General features: G+C 47.1%; 1 protein-coding gene across 1 annotated transcript in view; it reads right to left on the reverse strand.

Annotated features, from left to right (window-relative positions):
* Nucleotides 1-19,396, reverse strand: part of LOC124802744 (glutamate dehydrogenase, mitochondrial) — a 187,173-nt gene that overhangs the window by 104,307 nt on the left and 63,470 nt on the right. The gene's annotated exons all lie outside the window — the stretch shown is intronic.

Consider the following 19,396-nt stretch of genomic DNA (forward strand, 5'->3'; position numbering starts at 1 on the left):
AAATCTCAGTTTTGTAAATTAGCAGTGCATTATAGTACGAGCGGGTGTATAGTCAAGTTCGATGACGGAGGTCAATGGTGGCCTCTGTTTCAGACGGACATCGTGAACTGATGAGACGCCCGTGTTCGGGCCTGTCTGCTTTTAAAACCACCGGACTATGGAATACCAAATGTCCAGAAAGATTCAGTCACTTTAGAGCGTGGTGTAGAAGGTCAGTGAACTACTGTCCATGGAAGGACAGGGGGTTCGAGTTCTAGATCTAAACACAGATTTTATCTACCAGAAGTTTCATCCAAAACGTCTGCCATTTGTGGGAATGGTTCCGATGCGTACGCTATATAAGTATGACAAATGTACACAAAAACCGTGTATCCAGTTACGGCCCGAAAGAGAACCTAAGTTGTTTTCCTTGTGCCGCGAGGTTATCTGTCAGCTGCCAGCGGTACGCCAAACAGCGGCGATTAATCTGCTCCATATCGCGTGGGTAAAACAACATCTGCTGGCGATGCAATAAACTGACCACTACGATATACGATCCCCCCACTATCTGGTCTTCACCAGACTAATCTGACTTATTTTCATTATCTCTGTGTTGCGCTATACAAACATTTTTATTAATTCACTTTCAATTTGTCCACGCAGCAATAACGTACACACCTCTTCTAACAACGAAACACTATCTACTACAGAGCGATATTACCAAATGTATCTAATAAAATTATTTTTAAATAAAAAAATAACATTTTCGTAAACGGCGAACATTCTATTCTGAAAACATTGGTAACAGAGAGAAAATTCCAAAAGAATTGAAAGAAGATTACCATACCATGGACTGTACACGTGAAGACGGCTAGACTAGTTTTCGCTTACTTAAGTACACTATGTGATCAAAAGTATCCGGACACCCCCAAAAACATACGTTTTTCATATTAGGTGCATTGTGCTGGCTGCCACCTACTGCCAGGTAGTCTATCAACGACATCAGTAGTCATCAGACCTCGTGAGAGAGCAGAATGGGGTCCTCCGAGGAACTCACGGACACCGAACGTGTTCAGGTGATTGGGTGTCACTTGTGTCATATGTCTGTACGCGAGATTTCCACACTATTAAACATCCCTAGGTCCACTGTTTCCGATGTGATAGTGAAGTGGAAACGTGAACGGACACGTACAGCACAAAAGCGTACAGGCCGACCTCGTCTGTTGACTGACAGACTGCCGACAGTTGAAAATGGTCATCATGTGTAATTGGCAGACATCTATCCAGACCATCACACAGGAATTCCAAACTGCATTAGGGCCCACTGCAACTACTGTGACAGTTACGCGGGAGGTGAGAAAACTTGGATTTCATGGTCGAGCGGCTGCTCTTAAGCCACACGTCACTCTGGTAAATGCCAAACGACGCCTCGCTTCGTGTAAGGAGCGTAAACATTAGACGACTGAACGGTGGAAAAACGTTGTGTGGAATGACAAATCATGGTACACAATGTGGCGATCCGATGGCAGGGTGTGTGATGGCAAACGCCCGGTGAACGTCATCTGCCAGCGTGTGTAGTGCGAGCAGTAAACTTCGGAGGCGGTGGTGTTATGGTGTGGTCGTGTTTTTCATGGAGGGGGCTTGCACCCCTTGTTGTTTTGCTTGGCACTATCACAGCACAGGCTTCAATCATGTTTTAAGCACCTTCTTGCTTCCCACTGTCTAAGGGCAATTTGGAGATGGCACCTGTTCATAATGCATGGCCTGTGGCGGAGTGGTTATACGATAATAACATCCCTGTGATGGACTGGTCTGCATAGAGTCCTGACCTGAATCCCACAAAAAAACCTTTGGGATGTTTTTGAACACCGACTTGGTGCCAGGCCTTACCAACTGACATTGATACCTCTCCTCAGTGCAGCACTCTGTGAAGAATGTCCTGCCATTCCTCAAGAAACCTTCCAGCACCCGATTGAACGTATGCCTGTGAGAGTGGAAGCTGTCATCAAGGCTAAGGGTGAGCTAACACCATACTGTATTCAAGCATTAACGATGGAGAGCACCATGCACTTTTAAATCATTTTCAGCCAGGTGTCCGGATACTTTTTAGCACATAGTGTACTTTTTAATCTGTCGGAGAACATTCTTGGTTTCTTAATTCATTTGCCACTTAATCACCTGGCTATATGTCCTGCTTATTTTCATTACAGTCAGGTAGGTTTCAAGGCCTACGTTCTATCAAGTTGTTCCACTGGTAGTTGATTTTCATCTGCACTAGAGGGAAACAGTAAAACATCATACACAAAACGAAGGTCATCTGGTCATGTTGGCTTAAAAAGCATTTGTCCTTCTGCCATGTTTAGCTATTTAAGCGTGATCGCTGCGACGTGTGACCCGCACCTCTCTCCTAAGTACTCGTAGACCATCAAGGCCCAATAACATTGACAGAGCGACGGTGGTAGCCAAACGAGATGCAGCAATTCGTCCTCGTGCTCACCAAACCAGCCCTGGGCGATGCGAGCTGTTTGAACGGGGGCCGTGCACCGCCACTGGCAAACGAACATTTCACCATGTTATGGACCTGACCAGCGAAAATTAGCACATAATCCGTGGTAATCGTGCAACCTTGCGGAGTAACCATGGGGCCCACGGAGTGCCTCTATAAGGCTGCCCAGATCATCGAACCATCCAAATCTTTCATTCCTTGGACACTAACTCTGTCTGAAATTGGAAACAGTGTGAAACAAGACTCGTCCAACCAAATGACTCAGGCCGGCCGAAGTGGCCGTGCGGTTAAAGGAGCTGCAGTCTGAAACCGCAAGACCGCTACGGTCGCAGGTTCGAATCCTGCCTCGGGCACGGATGTTTGTGATGTCCTTAGGTTAGTTAGGTTTAACTAGTTCTAAGTTCTAGGGGACTAATGACCTCAGCAGTAAGTCCCATAGTGCTCAGAGCCATTTGAACCATTTTGAACCAAATGACTCATTGCTCCATAGACCAGGTTTTCATGGCTTCGACACCTCATTTTCCTGCTACGGCATTTCCATCACTGATGAGTGGTTTTGGAACTCCATCTCGCCCTGGGACTATGTTCATGGAGCTCTCGTCGTATTGGTGGTGATGAAGTTCGCGAGTGCGACATTCAGTTCTGCAGCGACTTCTGGGTCTGTCGTCCGCTTATTTTTCGTCGCAGTTCTCTTCAGTGACTGTGTGTCACAATCAAGCAACACACACACACACACACACACACACACACACACACACACACACACACACTTTCGTCCTCGTTGTGACTTAGCCGGTGGTGATCTTACGTTTCCCCTTCATTGTGTAGATCTATAATACGGTGGTTGTTTAGACGTCAAACGGTTCGGCTATCTTTGTTACGGAAGCGTCAACCATACGAGGACCAATAATTTGCCCACGTTTGAATTCGCTTGGCTCCTACATAATGAACTCAAGTATACAGATCACTGTTCTGTCCACGTCTAACATTTGCAACATATTTACGACATTGCACAGGTGCCATTCGTGGCCAAATACAACAGCGCAACAAGCAGGCTTCGCTAGTATCTGCTTTATGTTCAGTCATAAATTTCTTGCGGTGTTGCCATATTTTTGTACAACACTTATTTCATGGTCCAGTATTGTCCTTGTGGTGACATATTGAATTTTACACATTTGAAGTTGATGAAAAATGGTGTTTAAGATTTAGAAAACTGAACGTTAATTTGGAACAAACTCCTCCTTACGTATTTCTTGTTGTCCTGTCACACATATTTCACACTACTCACACTGTCACAAGTCTCAAGTACACATTAAAGGAGTACACAACCACTCACAGAGGTATGTTACACATATCTACAGATATACAGGGTGTTACAAAAGTACGGCCAAACTTTCAGGAAACATTCCTCACACACAAATAAAGAAAAGATGTTATGTGGACATGTGTCCGGAAACGATTAATTTCCATGTTAGAGCTCATTTTAGTTTCGTCGATTCACCGCCAGTTGGCCCAATTGAAGGAATGTCAAATAACCCTAATGTCAGCGTCAGAGAAGTTGCCGCTGTACAAGGTAACGTTGACCACGTCACTGTATGGAGAGTGCTACGGGAGAACCAGTTGTTTCCGTACCATGTACAGTGTGTGCAGGCACTATCAGCAGCTGATTGGCCTCCACGGGTACACTTCTCCGAATGGTTCATCCGACAATGTGTCAATCCTCATTTCAGTGCAAATGTTCTCTTTACGGATGAGGCTTCATTCCAACGTGATCAAATTGTAAATTTTCACAATCAACTTGTGTGGGCTGACGAGAATCCGCACGCAATTGCGCAATCACGTTATCAACACAGATTTTCTGTTAACGTTTGGCCAGGCATTGTTGGTGATGTCTTGACTGGGTCCCATGTTCTTCCACCTACGCTCAAAGGAGCACGTTATCATGATTTCATACTGGATACTCTACCTGTGCTGCTGGAACATGTGCCTTTACAAGTATGACACAACATGTGGTTCATGCACGAGGGAGCTCCTGCACATTTCAGTCGAAGTGTTCGTACGCTTCTCAACAACAGATTCGGTGACCGATGGATTGGTAGAGGCGGACCAATTCCATGGCCTCCACGCTCTCCTGACCTCAACCCTCTTGACTTTCATTTATGAGGGCATTTGAAAGCTCTTGTCTACGCAACCCCGGTACCAAATGTAGAGACTCTTCGTGCTCGTATTGTGGACGGCTGTGATACAATACGCCATTCTCCGGGGCTGCATCAGCGCATCAGGGATTCCATGCGATGGAGGGTGGATGCATGTATCCTCGCTAACGGAGGACATTTTGAACATTTCCTGTAACAAAGTGTTTGAAGTCACGCTGGTACGTTCTGTTGCTGTGTGTTTCCATTCCATGATTAATGTGATTTGAAGGGAAGTAATAAAATGAGCTCTAACATGGAAAGTAAGCGTTTCCGGACACATGTCCACATAACATATTTTCTTTCTTTGTGTGTGAGGAATGTTTCCTGAAAGTTTGGCCGTACCTTTTTGTAACACCCTGTATTAATAGACGTCCACGGAATATGAATGTTATTCTTTAGTGTGGAGATCGTTGTCATACCTAAGCTAAAATCGTTATTTACTTGTATATGAACTAACTAGAGAATTTATCTCTGTCTATATCTGTTTTATTTTGCTTAATGAAACCATCGAAGCAACTCACTGAATTTTTAACAGATTTTGACAGTCTTTCCAAATAAGCAAAATGAATCATATCTATAGAAATAAGTAATCTTGTAGTTGATACTCAAGGAAATAAAGATTTTACATTATGTATCAAAAACGCCACCTGAAAAACAAATAGCATTCAGGCTCTGGACAATCTGCAATATAACTCTGTCGACAATAACGTATCCGTATGTATGTTTATGTATGTTTCTATTTTTAAAGAAAAGGTGATGTATAAGTTTTTTTTGTTTGTTTTGTTTTTTGCATCAGGGAACGAGTAGTTCGCAGTTAAAACTTAGTTCGAAATTTGTCATTATCTATAGACGAAGTCACGTCAGTAATTACAAAATTGAGTTGACTGATATCACAGAAAGGCACCACTATAATGCAGTAGCTCACACATTACTAACATCAGGTATAAGAATGTCGTAGTACACGGAAGACCGTACATGACAATGGAAATTCTATTATAAACACGTCGTGCGGAAAATAACGGACAGTCTTAGCAGAAAATGCTAAACAGTAAAAACTGCAAACGGAACAGTATCTAAAATTCATGTGAATAAAGAAACAAGAGAGAATATTACTATAGTGTCAGGAATTTAAACCCATGTACTGAAATGTTTACCTTAAAATCAATACCTTCTCCTACGGAAGTTACAGGTTGACAATTATTGAGCTATATGAAATAAAATCGTCATAACTTCTGAACGGTTTGCGTTAGGACGTTCAAACAGCACAGTTCGCCGGATGGCATGATGGGTATTAGGACGCACGTGCATGGTTTGGCTTAGCAACAAAGCCCACTTTCATTTGGATGGGTTCGTCAATAACAAAAATTGGCACATTGGGGTGGGGGGGGGGGGACTGAGAATCTGCATTTCGCGATCATGAAGTATCTTTACCGTCAACGGGTGACTGTGTGGTGTGCAATGTCCATCCTTTATGGCACAGTGACTACTGAATGGTACATGAAGGTTTTTTGAAGATGATTTTTTCCTCACATCCAAAGTGACCCTGATTTCGACAAGACATGTTTCATGCAAGACGGAGCTCGACCCCATCGAAGCAAGAGAGTGATGTCCTAGAAGAGCCCTTTGGGGACCGCATTCTCGGTACTCGGAGGCCACTGACATGGACCTCGATTGGCCGCCATATCTTCCGGATCTGAACACAGGGGACTCCTTTTGTGGGGTTGTATTAAAGACAAGGTGTACAGCAATAACCCCAAAACCATCGCTGAGCTGAACACAGCCATTTAGGAGGTCGTCGACAGCATCGATGTTCCAACACTTCAGCGGGTCATGCAGAAGTTTTGCTAATCGTCTGTGGCACATCATCGCCAATGACAGCAGGCATATCGAACATGTCACAGCCTACATCTGAGTATCTGTAGCATGTTGAATAAAGTTTGTGCACGCCGTACTTAGTAACTAATTTACGTTTTTTTCCCTATAGTTCAATAACTGCCACCCTGTAAATAGTACTGCCATTTACCGATTTTTTTTTTAATTTTTCACTCAGTGGGTAAACAACAGACAAATAAAAATAATTTGGTGTTAAATTAAAGATCTGAACAGGTGAAACCCTAAATACAGTACTTTTTAAAAAATCGTCCATTCGAAATAAATGGTGTAAAATCGAATTTAGTGTGCATCATAAACTGTAATTTTCTGTAATCAGAAGCTGAGATCGCAATGCTAAACCAAATATGTTAGGCGAAAAATCTAATGGCATTGAACTAATTATTTTACTTTGAAAGATTACTTTCAAACACTTGCAAAAAATATAAATTAAGTGGTTATAAATCTAAGAATGTTACATGAGAAAAATAAAATTTGTGACCAATATTAATAATGCATCGGAAATGACTATTGATACATATGTTATGTTAAAGGCTGGAAAGTTTAATTATGTGAAAAGTGAACAAAAGAATGAGAAATATCGGCTAATGTTAGGAAGAATCAGTTAGGAAGTCATACGGTTACGGAAGAACCTTTAACAATGTATGTGCCTTGTTGGTAGTTCTAGGGGCGTTTCGAAGAAGGGATTAAAATGCAGGGGACTGGACCAGTATGCAGCCTTGCATAGGGGCAACACGTGGACATACGTTACTTACGGTGTGTTGGCACTGCAGTAGCCTAAAGCTGCGTATATACACAGCGACAAAGACGCGGAACACTACTCGCGAGACACCTTTCAAGGCTGTTCCACCGCATTTCTCACGTGATCCGGGACTGTCACGACACCTAAGTCGCAAGTCTCAGGTTCCCCATCGGAACGGGAAACATGCAACAATGTGCCGCTACTTACTGTAGTTAGTATGTTTTTAGAGTCGGCCGGCCGTGGTGGCCGAGCGGTTCTAAGCGCTACAGTCTGGAACCGCGCGACCGCAACGGTCGTAGGTTCGAATCCTGCGTCGGGCATGGATGTATGTGATGTCCTTAGGCTAGTTAGGTTTAAGTAGTTTTAAGTTCCAGGGGACTGATGACCTCAGATGTTAAGTCCCGTAGTGCTCAGAGCCACTCGAACCTTTTTTTTTCCTTTTTTAGAATCAGTTTCTTTTTTTTTTTTTGGTAGGGTTTAAGGGCGCTCAACTGCTGAGGTCATTAGCGCCCAGTCACTGGTGTTAGAGCAAATGGAATCTGCTAAAACTCAAGGGGATGGGGGGACACCATAACTACCTGACAAAGATGCGGATAAAATAAGTAAAAAGGTTAAATGTCTTTGGACAAGCCAGTTAAAGTTATAAAACGCAGAATACGAGCAGCTGCTCGAGCGTCATCAGCTAAAACATCCGGTAAAGTAGATGGCAGGGACAGGATAACACGAAATTGACTAAAAAGGGGACACGACAATAAAACATGGCGCACTGTTAATGCCTGACCACAAGGGCACTGCGGGGCTGGATCACCGGAGAGCAGGTAGCGGTGGCTAAACCGGCAATGCCCAATCCGCAACCTGGTCAGAAGGACCTCCTCGCGCCGAGATGGTCGGGAGGATGTTGTCCAAGCAGTTGGGAGCGGTTTTACTGCCCGGAGCTTGTTTCCTAGGAGGGATGACCAAGCATCCCACCACAACGACACAAGCCTCTTACTTACATCCCCACGAACGTCAGATGACGGGACACAATGGGAGGCTGGCCGAGGCAGGAGGACTGCAGCCTTGGCTGCAGCATCCGCAGCCTCATTCCCAGGCACTCCTACATGTCCGGGAACCCACAGAAAGCTGACAGAACCATCATTATTAGCGAAAGAATGGAGGGACTGCTGTATCCGTTGAATCAAGGGATGGACCGGATAGGGAGCTCCAAGGCTCTGAAGAGCACTGAGTGAGTCAGAGCAGAGTACATACGATGAATGGCGGTGGCGGCGGGCATACTGAACGGCCTGATGGAGAGCAAAAAGCTCGGCCGTAAAGCTGGAACATTGGTCGAGGAGCCGGTATTTAAAGGTGGCGGCCCCGACGACAAAGGCACAGCCGACACTATCGTCAGTTTTGGAGCCATCGGTGTAAATAAAGGTGTGACCGGCAAGTCGAGCACGAAGTTCGACAAACCGTGAGCAATACACTGCAGCCGGAGTACCCTCCTTCGGGAGTGAGTTGAGTTCGAGATAAATAGGAACCGGAGCCTGGAGCCAAGGTGGTGTCGGGCTCTCACCCTCTCTGAAGGTGGTAGGGAGGGCAAAATCCAATTGTCGAAGCAGGCGACGGAAGCGGACTCCGGGGGGCAGCAGGGCAGACACATACAACCCGTACTGACGGTCGAGAGAATCGGCGAAGAAGGACTCTTAAGAGGGGTGGTCGGGCATAGACAACAGCCGGCAGGCATACCGACACAGCAGTACGTCGCGCCGGTAGGTCAATGGTAACTCGGCAGCTTCAGCATAAAGACTCTCCACAGGACTAGTGTAGAAGGCTCCGGTCGCAAGACGTATCCCCCGATGGTGGATGGAGTTGAGCCGGCGTAAGAGGGACGGCCGAGCGGACGAGTAGACGAAGCTCCCATAATCCAGCTTCGATCGGACTATGGACGGATACAAGCGAAGCAGGACAGTGCGATCCGCTCCCCAAGATGAACCGCTAAGAACTCTTAGGACATTAAGGGAACGTGTACAACGGGCCGCCAAATAAGAGACATGTGGAGACCAACACAGTTTCCTGTCCAACTTGAGCCCTAGAAACTTAGTTGTGTCCACGAATGGGAGAACAACGGGACCGAGATGTAAGGATGGCGGAAGGAACGCTTTATATCGCCAAAAGTTGATACAAACCGTCTTCTCTTCAGAGAACCGGAAGCCATTTGCCACGCTCCATGAGTAGAGGCTGTCTAGACAACGCTGAAGGCAGCGCTCCAGGAGGCATGTTCTCTGGGCACTGCAGTAGATCGCGAAGTCATCGACAAAGAGAGCCTGAGACATTAGGTGGAATGGAGCCCTGAGGTACTCCGTTCTCCTGGAGGAAGACGTCGGACAATACGGAACCCACACGTACCCTAAACTTTCGATCCGTTAAAAAGGAATCAATAAAAAGGGGCAGGCGACCGCGTAGGCCCCACCTGTGCATAGTGCGGAGGATACCTCCTCTCCAACAGGTATCATAAGCCTTCTCCAAGTCGAAGAACACGGCTACCGTTTGGCGCCTTCGCAAAAAGTTGTTCATGATGAATGTCGACAAGGTCACAAGGTGGTCAACAGCGGAGCGGCGGCGACGAAAGCCGCATTGGACATAAGTAAGTAGTCGTCGAGATTCAATAATCCAGACTAACCGAGCATTAACCATGCCCTCCATCACCTTACAGACACAGCTTGTAAGAGAAATGGGGCGGTAACTAGAAGGAAGGTGTCTATCCTTCCCGGGTTTGGGTATAGGAACAACAACGGCGTCACGCCAACGCGTGGGGACTTGACCTTCGGTCCAGACACGATTGTAGGTACGAAGAAGGAAGCTTTTGCCCGCCGGAGAAAGGTGTGCCAGCATCTGAACGTGAATCGCATCTGGCCCCGGAGCAGAGGACCGGGACAGTGCAAGCGCACGTTCGAGTTCCCGCATAGTAAAGGGGGCATTGTAAGTTTCCAGATTCAGCGAGTGGTAGGAAGGTCGCCGAGCCTCTTCTGCCTCTTTCCTGGGAAGGAAGGCAGGATGGTAATGGGCGGAGCTTGAAACCTCCGCGAAAAAGCGGCCAAAGGCGTTGGAGACATCCACAGGATCAACAAGGACTTCATTACCTGAGGTCAGGCCAGGTACCGAGGAGTGGGCCTTAATGCCCGACAGCCGGCGCAGGCTACCCCAAACGACAGAAGAGGGAGTGAAACTGTTAAAGGAGCTGGTGAAAGAGGCCCAACAAGCTTTTTTGCTGTCTTTGATGACTCTACGGCATTGCGCTCGGAGTCGTTTGTATTCTATACAATTCGCCAACGTAGGATGGCGGCGAAAGGTGCGTAAAGCACGTCGTCGAGCACGGATAGCATCCCTACAAGCCCCGTTCCACCAGGGGACGGAAACGCGACGTGAAGAAGAAGTAGTACGAGGAATGGAACGTTCGGCAGCATTGATGATAACAGCTGTGAGGTATTCGACCTGACTGTCACAACTGAGAAAATCGTGGTACGGAAAGGTCGCCAGGGAGGAGTACAGTCCCCAGTCAGCTTTCAGTATGTTCCAGCTCGAAGGACGTGGGGATGGGGTGTGGTGCAGGAGACGAACGACACAGGGGAAGTGGTCGCTCGAATAGGTGTCAGAAAGGACATACCACTCGAACCGACGGGCAAGAGTGGCAGAACAGATCGAGAGGTCCAAGTGGGAGTAGGTATGAGTAGAGTCCGAAAGGAAAGTCGGGGCGCCGGTATTGAGGCAGACAAGATTGAGATGAAGACATCCGCCAAGAGTGAGCCTCTTGGACAGGACGCTGGAGAGCCCCAAAGGGGATGATGGGCATTGAAGTCGCCGAACAATAAAAACGGCGGGGGAAGCTGAACGATCAGGTGCATCATGTCGGCCCGACTAACAGCAGATGATGGTGGAGTGTAGATGATACAAACTGAAAAAGTAAAAGCAGAAAGAGTAATGCGGACAGCTATTGCTTGGAGTGGGGTGGTCAATGGGATGGGATGGTAATAAACATCGTCCCGAACGAGCAACATGACCCCACCATGAGCTGGGATACCGTCCACAGGGGTGAGGTCATACCGCTCCGAGGTATAGTGGGTAAAGGCAATACGGTCAGTCGGGCGCAACTTGGTTTCCTGGAGACCAAGGACGAGCGGACAGTGCAGGCGGAGGAGCAGTTGTAATTCCTCCCCATTAGATCGAATACCTCTTATGTTCCAATGAAACAACGCCATCGCTAGTCAAAAGGTTGGGGGAACGAGACGGGGGAAGAGCTGGTCACCTCGACGGCCGCGGAGGGCCAGGTTGCGAGGGAACTACGCTACAACCGACGGGAGGCGGATCCGGTTCCATCGACTCGTCGCCAGCTGCGGCCGCTGTCCCTGGTTGTGTAGGACGGGCCGCATCATTTGCCGACGAAAGGCCGGTGGAGTGCCTGGCAGCAGAGCGTCCCGGCGAAACTGAGGACGGCCGGGAGCAGCGACTCACGGATGGAGCGTCAGACGAAACGCGCCGGGGTGGAGAGGGGGATAGAGACTTCTTCTTGGAGGCCATCTTGGAAGGCCGAGGAGGCACAGGGATGGTGGGCTGGACCCGAAGAAGGTCCTCACGCCTGGGGTCCGTTTTGGAACGCCGGACCTCGGAAGCTGGGGTCCGGAACGTTTCCCCGATGGGCGCCTGAGAAGAGGATCGCTTCTCAGGTGGCGTGGGGGGAGGAGGAGGAGGAAGGGTGGCCCCTGGGGCAGAGGGGGTGGGGGCCACAGGGGAGGAGGATTTGGGAGGCGGAGGCAGAGCCCCCTGATGGGTGGAGGAGGCGGAGGGGGGGACAAGATAGGGGTGAGGATACCGCAGAAGGAGTGGACACAACTGAGGCAAACGAGGTGGTCAATGGCACGGGATGGAGGCAGTCGTACTTCTTCCGGGCCTCAGAATAAGAGAGCCGATCCAAAGTTTTGATTTCTTGTATCTTCTTCTCCTTCTGATATGCGGGGCAGTCTGAGGATCTAGGCGAGTGGACGCCAGGACAATTAACGCACCGAGGTGGTGGGGTGCATGTATGTTCCTCACGAAGAGGACGTCCACAATCGCCACAAAGGGGCTCAGCCTCACACCATGATATGTGCCCAAAGTGCAAACACCTAAAACAGCGCATATGAGGCGGGACGTAAGGTCGCACGTCACACCGGTAGCACATCACCTTTACCTTCTCCGGGAGAATGTCCCCCTCGAAGGCGAGGATAAAGGCCCCGGTGTCGATGCGACGATCTTTGGGGCCGCGCTGGACTCGCCGGACGAAATGCACGCCTCGGCGCTCCAGGTTGGCCCTGAGCTCCTCATCAGATTGTAGCAGGAGGTCACGATGAAAAATAACCCCCTGCGTCCTATTTAGTGCCAGATGTGGGACAATGGATACTGGGATGTCCCCTAGGCGGTCGCACGCCTGGAGCGCCGCCGACTGTGTGGCGGAGGTGGTCTTGATAAGGACGGACCCTGAACGCATCTTTCTGAGAGCCTCGATTTCCCCGAAGACGTCCTCAATGTGCTGAACAAAGAACATGGGCTTGGAGGTGGCGAACGTCCCCCCATCAGTTCGAGAACAGACCGAATAGCGGGGGAAGTACTTCGCCCCAAGCCGGCGGGCCTGTCCCTCCTCCCATGGAGTGGCCAAGGGGGAAGGCGCAGGAGAACCAGAACTAGAAACGGTACCTTTTCTTTTGAAAGACTCGGCCGCAGAGCGACCTGATACATGTTGACGTTTCATCTGCGAAACGTCCGCCCCGATACCACCCACTCCGACCAGGGGCTCTCCCCACGGGCGCCACCCAGCCGCAGCAAGGGCCACCTGGCAGGATGACCATTGCCGGGAGTCCTGATGCCCCAAGGAGACGGGCATCTACTCCTTGGCCGACGTGGGGAGGGTGCAGCTCAGGTATCGGCAGTACGATCCCTGTGTTGTCAGGGGGCTACAACCTAGAGGGTACATGACCCCACCACAACGGGCTGGCTACCGTGCTGGATTTCTGGTGCCATGGAAAGTCCATCATGATCGCTGGTGCAGATGGAGATGCACTATGGGCGTAACTTGGACAACCCATCAGGCGTTTAGGCCCAATTTGAGGAATAGTGGGTATGGTTACAACGCCGGTGCAATGCTGAGTGCCAAGGTCTTAGTGCACTTAGGACCAGTGGTACACCATGTAAGGTGTCCTTCCCCAAAAGGCTCGTACTTCTGTAGAATTTTGAAAAATGGAGGTCAAACCCCAAGGGGGACCATTACATGGAAGGCCGAAACGGTTGAAACTCCTTTTAGTCGCCTCTTACGACAGGCAGGAATACCTCGGGCCTATTCTTACCCCGGACCCGCAGGGGGAGTTTCTACTTACCTGCCACGTGATAACAGTGAAAATAATTTAAGATTTTCAAGCTCTACAATGTCTTTGGAATGTGACATCTTAAGCCTACAGAAACAAACAAATGCAGGGTTTCTATAGAGCATCTGACCAAAAAGTTACGAAATGTCACAATACGACATGTAAAAAAAATACGCAATTTAACACCACAATTCAGGAGTTAACAGAAGAAGTCGTGCAAGTTAAAAAAGCTTCTCCGAATAAATCAAGTTGGTTTTATTAACAAGCATAGTAATTTTTACTGCAAGGCATGGAATCTCCGGGAGGTCGGCACACTTTCAGTGAAGTATGAACATTTTTATTTAATTTCACAGTTTATACAGTACGGTACACTGTATATTGCCTTGTCATGTATCACATATTAAAAATAAAGAGACGAAATGAATGAGCTAATGCTTTTACTTAATTCTTCTGAAAGCTAATTGTTCGGAAGCAGGATACATCGCAGTAGAGACAGCAGGAGCATAAAAAAGAAAGATAGATCATCAGGAGTTCAATTTTGATTGAATTCCAACCTCCCGCTTGGCCAAAATGAAAGTGCTGCTTTACCTTTTTTCTTTGTATTCAAGTGCGGAGAAGTTGATGGGCAGCAGAAAAGTATGGTCATGGCGGACCGTGACAATATGATGCGTGATGCAACGGAATAACGTGCATTATACTAAGAAAATAATAATCGGACTTCGTGACAAATTTAGATTGCACCAAACTAATCGCTTCCCATTATTAAAAGACTGAAACAGACAAATTCTGAATAAATCATTTGTAAAGGGGTTTTACCACATTATTACGAAATAAACGTATGCATGCATTTAAATATTATCATCATCATTCGTAATATTAAAATTAACAAAAGTATTCTTACATGAAGGCGGGTGGAAGACACTGAACGAAATTACAACAACGATTTCAAGCAGTGACAGGGATACAGGATATAAATGGATCTTTGACTTATCACAACAGATTCATTTATTACAACCTGCGCAATAATGAGAAATTAATGTTAAGTTCGGATGCAAAACTCCAAAGTAAACAGGGAATTTGAGGTTTAAAACAATTGTCTTTGTTTTCCTAGTCGACTTTATGGTAACACTAGTTTTACAACTGAAGCTAATGAAAATATCGAAAACCTAACTAATTTTCAACACGTAACTGATGACTAAAGATACCAAGGCACACGAAGGCTGCCAACAGTTTGATTTCTCGTTATTAAAATTTCTGATGTACGATGTGGGTCTTTATCTTTCATTTATTCTCAGTTTATTTCAGCTCTAGATATTAAAAAACTAATCCACATGTTGGACTTACTCCGCCGTAATATCGGTAGGAACAGTTCCAAATCTCGTCTTTTACAATAACCATACTTTGGATGCATATGTATTAGCAGAAAATGAGTTTTCAGTATAAAAAGACGTTGTGCTTAATGATTTGAACAGATGTGAGAATGTTCACAAGACAAAACAGTTAGAAAATGGTACGAAAAAAATGGGCAGCAGGAAACAAAAAGTGAATATATTGAGTAATAAAGACAGCTTAAATAAAATTATCGGCTTGAACGTCGTCCGTAGTTCGCCCGTAACAGAAGAAGAAGAAGAAGAAGAAGGAGGAGGAGGAGGAGGAGGAGGAGGAGGAGGACTGTTGGTGGCTGTTTATTAAAAGGTAAACCACAGACTACGTGAACCACTCATCACCTACATGGCCTCACAATCGCAGCGGATGGACGAGCGTAAAGGTAGGCCTACAGCCACATGTGTAGTCAATAACGCAGTCGCCTGTATGCCAAAAGTTTCAAACTGGCTTCCTTCAAGGCGAACAGCGCTTCACGCAACCAGTTCACGTTAGTTTCTGAATATTATTTCAGGGAAAGAAGTGAGAGGTTACGAGCAGGCTACTTACGAGAGCGAAATGGCTTGACAGGCGACTACGGCAAATGATTACCGCATTTTATTGCTAAGAAGCAATCTTCTACTGACAAGGAATGACGTTCCGCTGGGAGCGGAAATCATATCTATTTGTGATGCACAAAAATTTGTACCGGAGCGAAAGTCTGACCCCGATTTTCCGCTTATCGCGAGCGCGTTGCCTTGCCACTCTGCTATCCGTGCATGCGTCCATGCCCGATAGAAACCTCCATGTGTCACAGTATCTACGCCCCCAATGCTCTCAGGTTACCTGGATTTCCGCAACAGGGATAACGAGGCAAAAAATGGCTCTGAGCACTATGGGACTTAGCATCGGAGGTCATCAATCCCCTAGAACTTAGAACGACTTAAACCTAACTAACTTAAGGACATCACATACATCCATGCCCCAGGCAGGATTCGAACCTGCGACCGTAGCAGTTGCTCAGTTCCGGACTGAAGCGCCTAGAACCGCTCGGCCACCAAGGTCGGCGGATAACGAGGCAAAAGTGTTACTGAGGTGACATCCAGTGACTATTCCACACGCATGCATATGTAAAGGAACAGATATTGTTATGATCAGGTCAAGACGTATGTAAGGCATACTGTTGACTGAGTTGCACCGAAATGAAGAGGATGGATACCGAGTGACAGAAAGGGTAACTGCGAGAAACTTAGTATTGATAACCGTCGAAACACCACGTTTCACTGCTGACGATTTGTAACTTTTACGAAGAAAGGGAATCGAGCCGCAAGGGTAACACGTAAGCACAGAAATGAAACGATCAAAAGCATCTATTGGTGTATTTATGCAAGGGACATCAACCCTTATAGAAACATCTCCAACAAGCAGTGTGGGGTACATTTGTATTTTCCCGATATATGCAAAAAACTTATGACGCTCCTTAGAAGAAGATGAGAATATGAGTAACTACTTTCTTGGAATTTGATTAGGATCAACATTCAGTAGCACTAAATTGTACTGCAGGTTCTCTCTCTCTCTCTCTCTCTCTCTCTCTCTCTCTCTCTCTCTCAAGTGGGTCACTTTTAGTTAACTGCAGATCAAGTCCCTCAGTGTAATGGGAGTGGGGCGTAAACCTAAGACGAAAATACAAATGTTCAATATGGGATTAAGAATGGACCAAAAAGATGACTTTTTGGAAACAGGGGTGCACGGACTTCTTGTAGTGTCCCAGCTGATGTTAACTGCCGGCCAAAGACAGAAATGTCTTCAGAGTTGCGAATATCGACCATCATTAGCTGTAAAACGAAATTACGACAGTGAAAATTTGCGCCGGAACGGGACTCGAACCCGGATTTTCCGCTAATCGCTAGCTGTTACACAAATAGGCCATCCGTGCAAGGGTCACTGCCGGACCCAAATTTCCATGTCATCAGTCATGTGTCTATAACCTGCACTCATATACACTCCCGCACAGGGGAGACATTTTAAATTATGTCGCTTGCCCGGTGTCGGCGGATAAATACAATATTGCAGTGCCTGTCTTGTTCAGAAGACCTTCCAACAAGCATGCATGTTGTAAGGGGTCCGTAGGCCCTTACTATAACTTTGCTCTCGGCACAGGTCGATAGGGCGAACAATCGATTGTGACGTGTTGCGAGAGCGAGTGTCGTGATGCGCCAGTGTGGTTGGCGGGAATGTGTGTGTGTGTGGAGGCCATTATTGGAGTACAGGTTTTTTTTTAACCGAGAAGGATGTCACCATCGCCCTTGTTAGACCTCTAAATAATAAATAAATACCGGGAAATTGATGAAGTATCTTTATAAAAGTGATCAATGACGTTACCAGTGCCGATATTTAATTTCGAGTCTACCGCGCCGGCCTAACCTTGGATTGCAGTGTTAGATGCAGTGATGGATTAGCGTGTGACGATAATGGAAAATGAAGAAAGCCTGTGCTGAGATTAGCCGTAATTAGATATGTATGACGAAGGCAGTGGCTGTCTCCTTTTTGTGTTTTGAGAAGAATATAAGTTCGTAATTAGTAAAACTGTGTTGGTGTTCCTTATTACCATACATTCAGTATTAGAGTATTAAACAGGACGAACTGGAAAGTAACAACTTCCGTAGCAGTCAATTCCGATTACCAGCCCCATTAGGTTCACGGTCATGTTAATAATAAATATTGGGCTGTTATTCGATCAGATCAGGTCGGGATAAAAACGGAGGTGTTACAGTGTCCGAAGGACCATTGCATCTTTCTTCTAAACAATACAGGCACTGCAATATCGCAACAACAGAACAGGTGAATTAAAGAGAATTACATCATCTGCAGTGAACGCACGTCTAGTTGGGGAATCAGTGCAGAGATCAGAAGCTTTACTTCGTAGCGGGCCAGAGGCTTGCAACATGTCTGAACCAAGATAAATATGACTTATGAAGCATTCGAAACGTGACAGCGGAAAGAGGCAAAACGAGGTCATGGAAGAGACATTACGCTCGCACCGGGAAGGAGGCAGCTACGACCCCGCTCTCCCACCCAGGCCGCGTGGAAGCACGGTCGAATCGATAGCCGGCTGTCGACCCGCCGTGCCGTGCTGAGAAGGGCCGAGGTCGGCCACGGCCCAACACGGGCGTAGCGGCCTGGGCGACGGCACATAGGCGATGGGATTCACTGTCACGACCAGGTCTGAACCGAGCACACTAGAAGATGAGAAGCATCCGGACACCTCTACGTAAACCGGAAATGACCGTTAAATGTCACGGGAAGTCTGTGTGAAAGGTGGCGGGGTATACTATGTTAGCACTAGAGAACCAATAACGGCAGAAAGGGTCAGTCAGGGGAGATCAGTGACTTCGAACGTGGACCAGTCGTTGAATGTCACGTCAGTGACAAATCCATCAGGGTCATTTCAACCCTTGTCAGCTGCCCACGTCGACCGTTGATGATGTGATGGTGAAGTGGAAACGCGAAGACAAGCACAGGGCAACCAAGGCCATGCAGACCACATGTACTGACAGGACAAGGTTCGTCGACCACTGCGGAGGAAGGTGTAAAAAAATAGAAAAAATAAAATCGCACGGGCTCAGTGGATACAATCATTAGTGAGTTCCAAAGTGGTACCAGCAGTACAGCTAGTAACAAAGGCAGTGTGTAGGTAATTAGAAAGAATGGAATGGAACGGTTCAAATGGATCTGAGCACTTTGGGACTTAACATCTGAGGTCATCACTTCCCTAGAACTTAGAACTACTTAAACCTAACCAACCTAAGGACATCACACACATCCATGCCCGAGGCAGGATTCGAACCTGCAACCGTAGCAGTCGCGCGGTTCCGGACTGAAGCGCATAGAACCGCTCGGCCACCAAGGCCGGCGGAATGCAACGGTCGAGCAGCGCCTTGTAAGCCATACATACACTTCTGTGGTCAAGGATGAGCTACGTCGGAAGGCGGTATAATGAGCGTCGGCACTGGACAGTGAACGAGTGGAAACGAGTGATGAATCACGCTACACCTTGTGGCAATCAGATTAAAGGGTTTGGGTTTGCCGAATTCCTTGAGAACGTTCACTGACAACACGTGCAGTGCCAACAGTAAAGTAGGGAAGAGATGGTAATACGGTATCAAGGTGTTTTCGTCGTTAGGGTGTAGTCACCTTATAGCGTGTAAAAAAAACGCTAAAGGTGGAAGGAAACGAACATTTTGAAGCACTGTGTAGTGCGTACAGTACAAAAACAGCTCCGAGACGACGGTAGTAGTAGCAGCAGATACTTTCGTTCATCAGGAAATTTGTTCGTTGTATCTCAGTG

This window comes from Schistocerca piceifrons, chromosome 6 (assembly GCF_021461385.2).
Source record: "Schistocerca piceifrons isolate TAMUIC-IGC-003096 chromosome 6, iqSchPice1.1, whole genome shotgun sequence".
NCBI classification, from domain to species: domain Eukaryota; kingdom Metazoa; phylum Arthropoda; class Insecta; order Orthoptera; family Acrididae; genus Schistocerca; species Schistocerca piceifrons.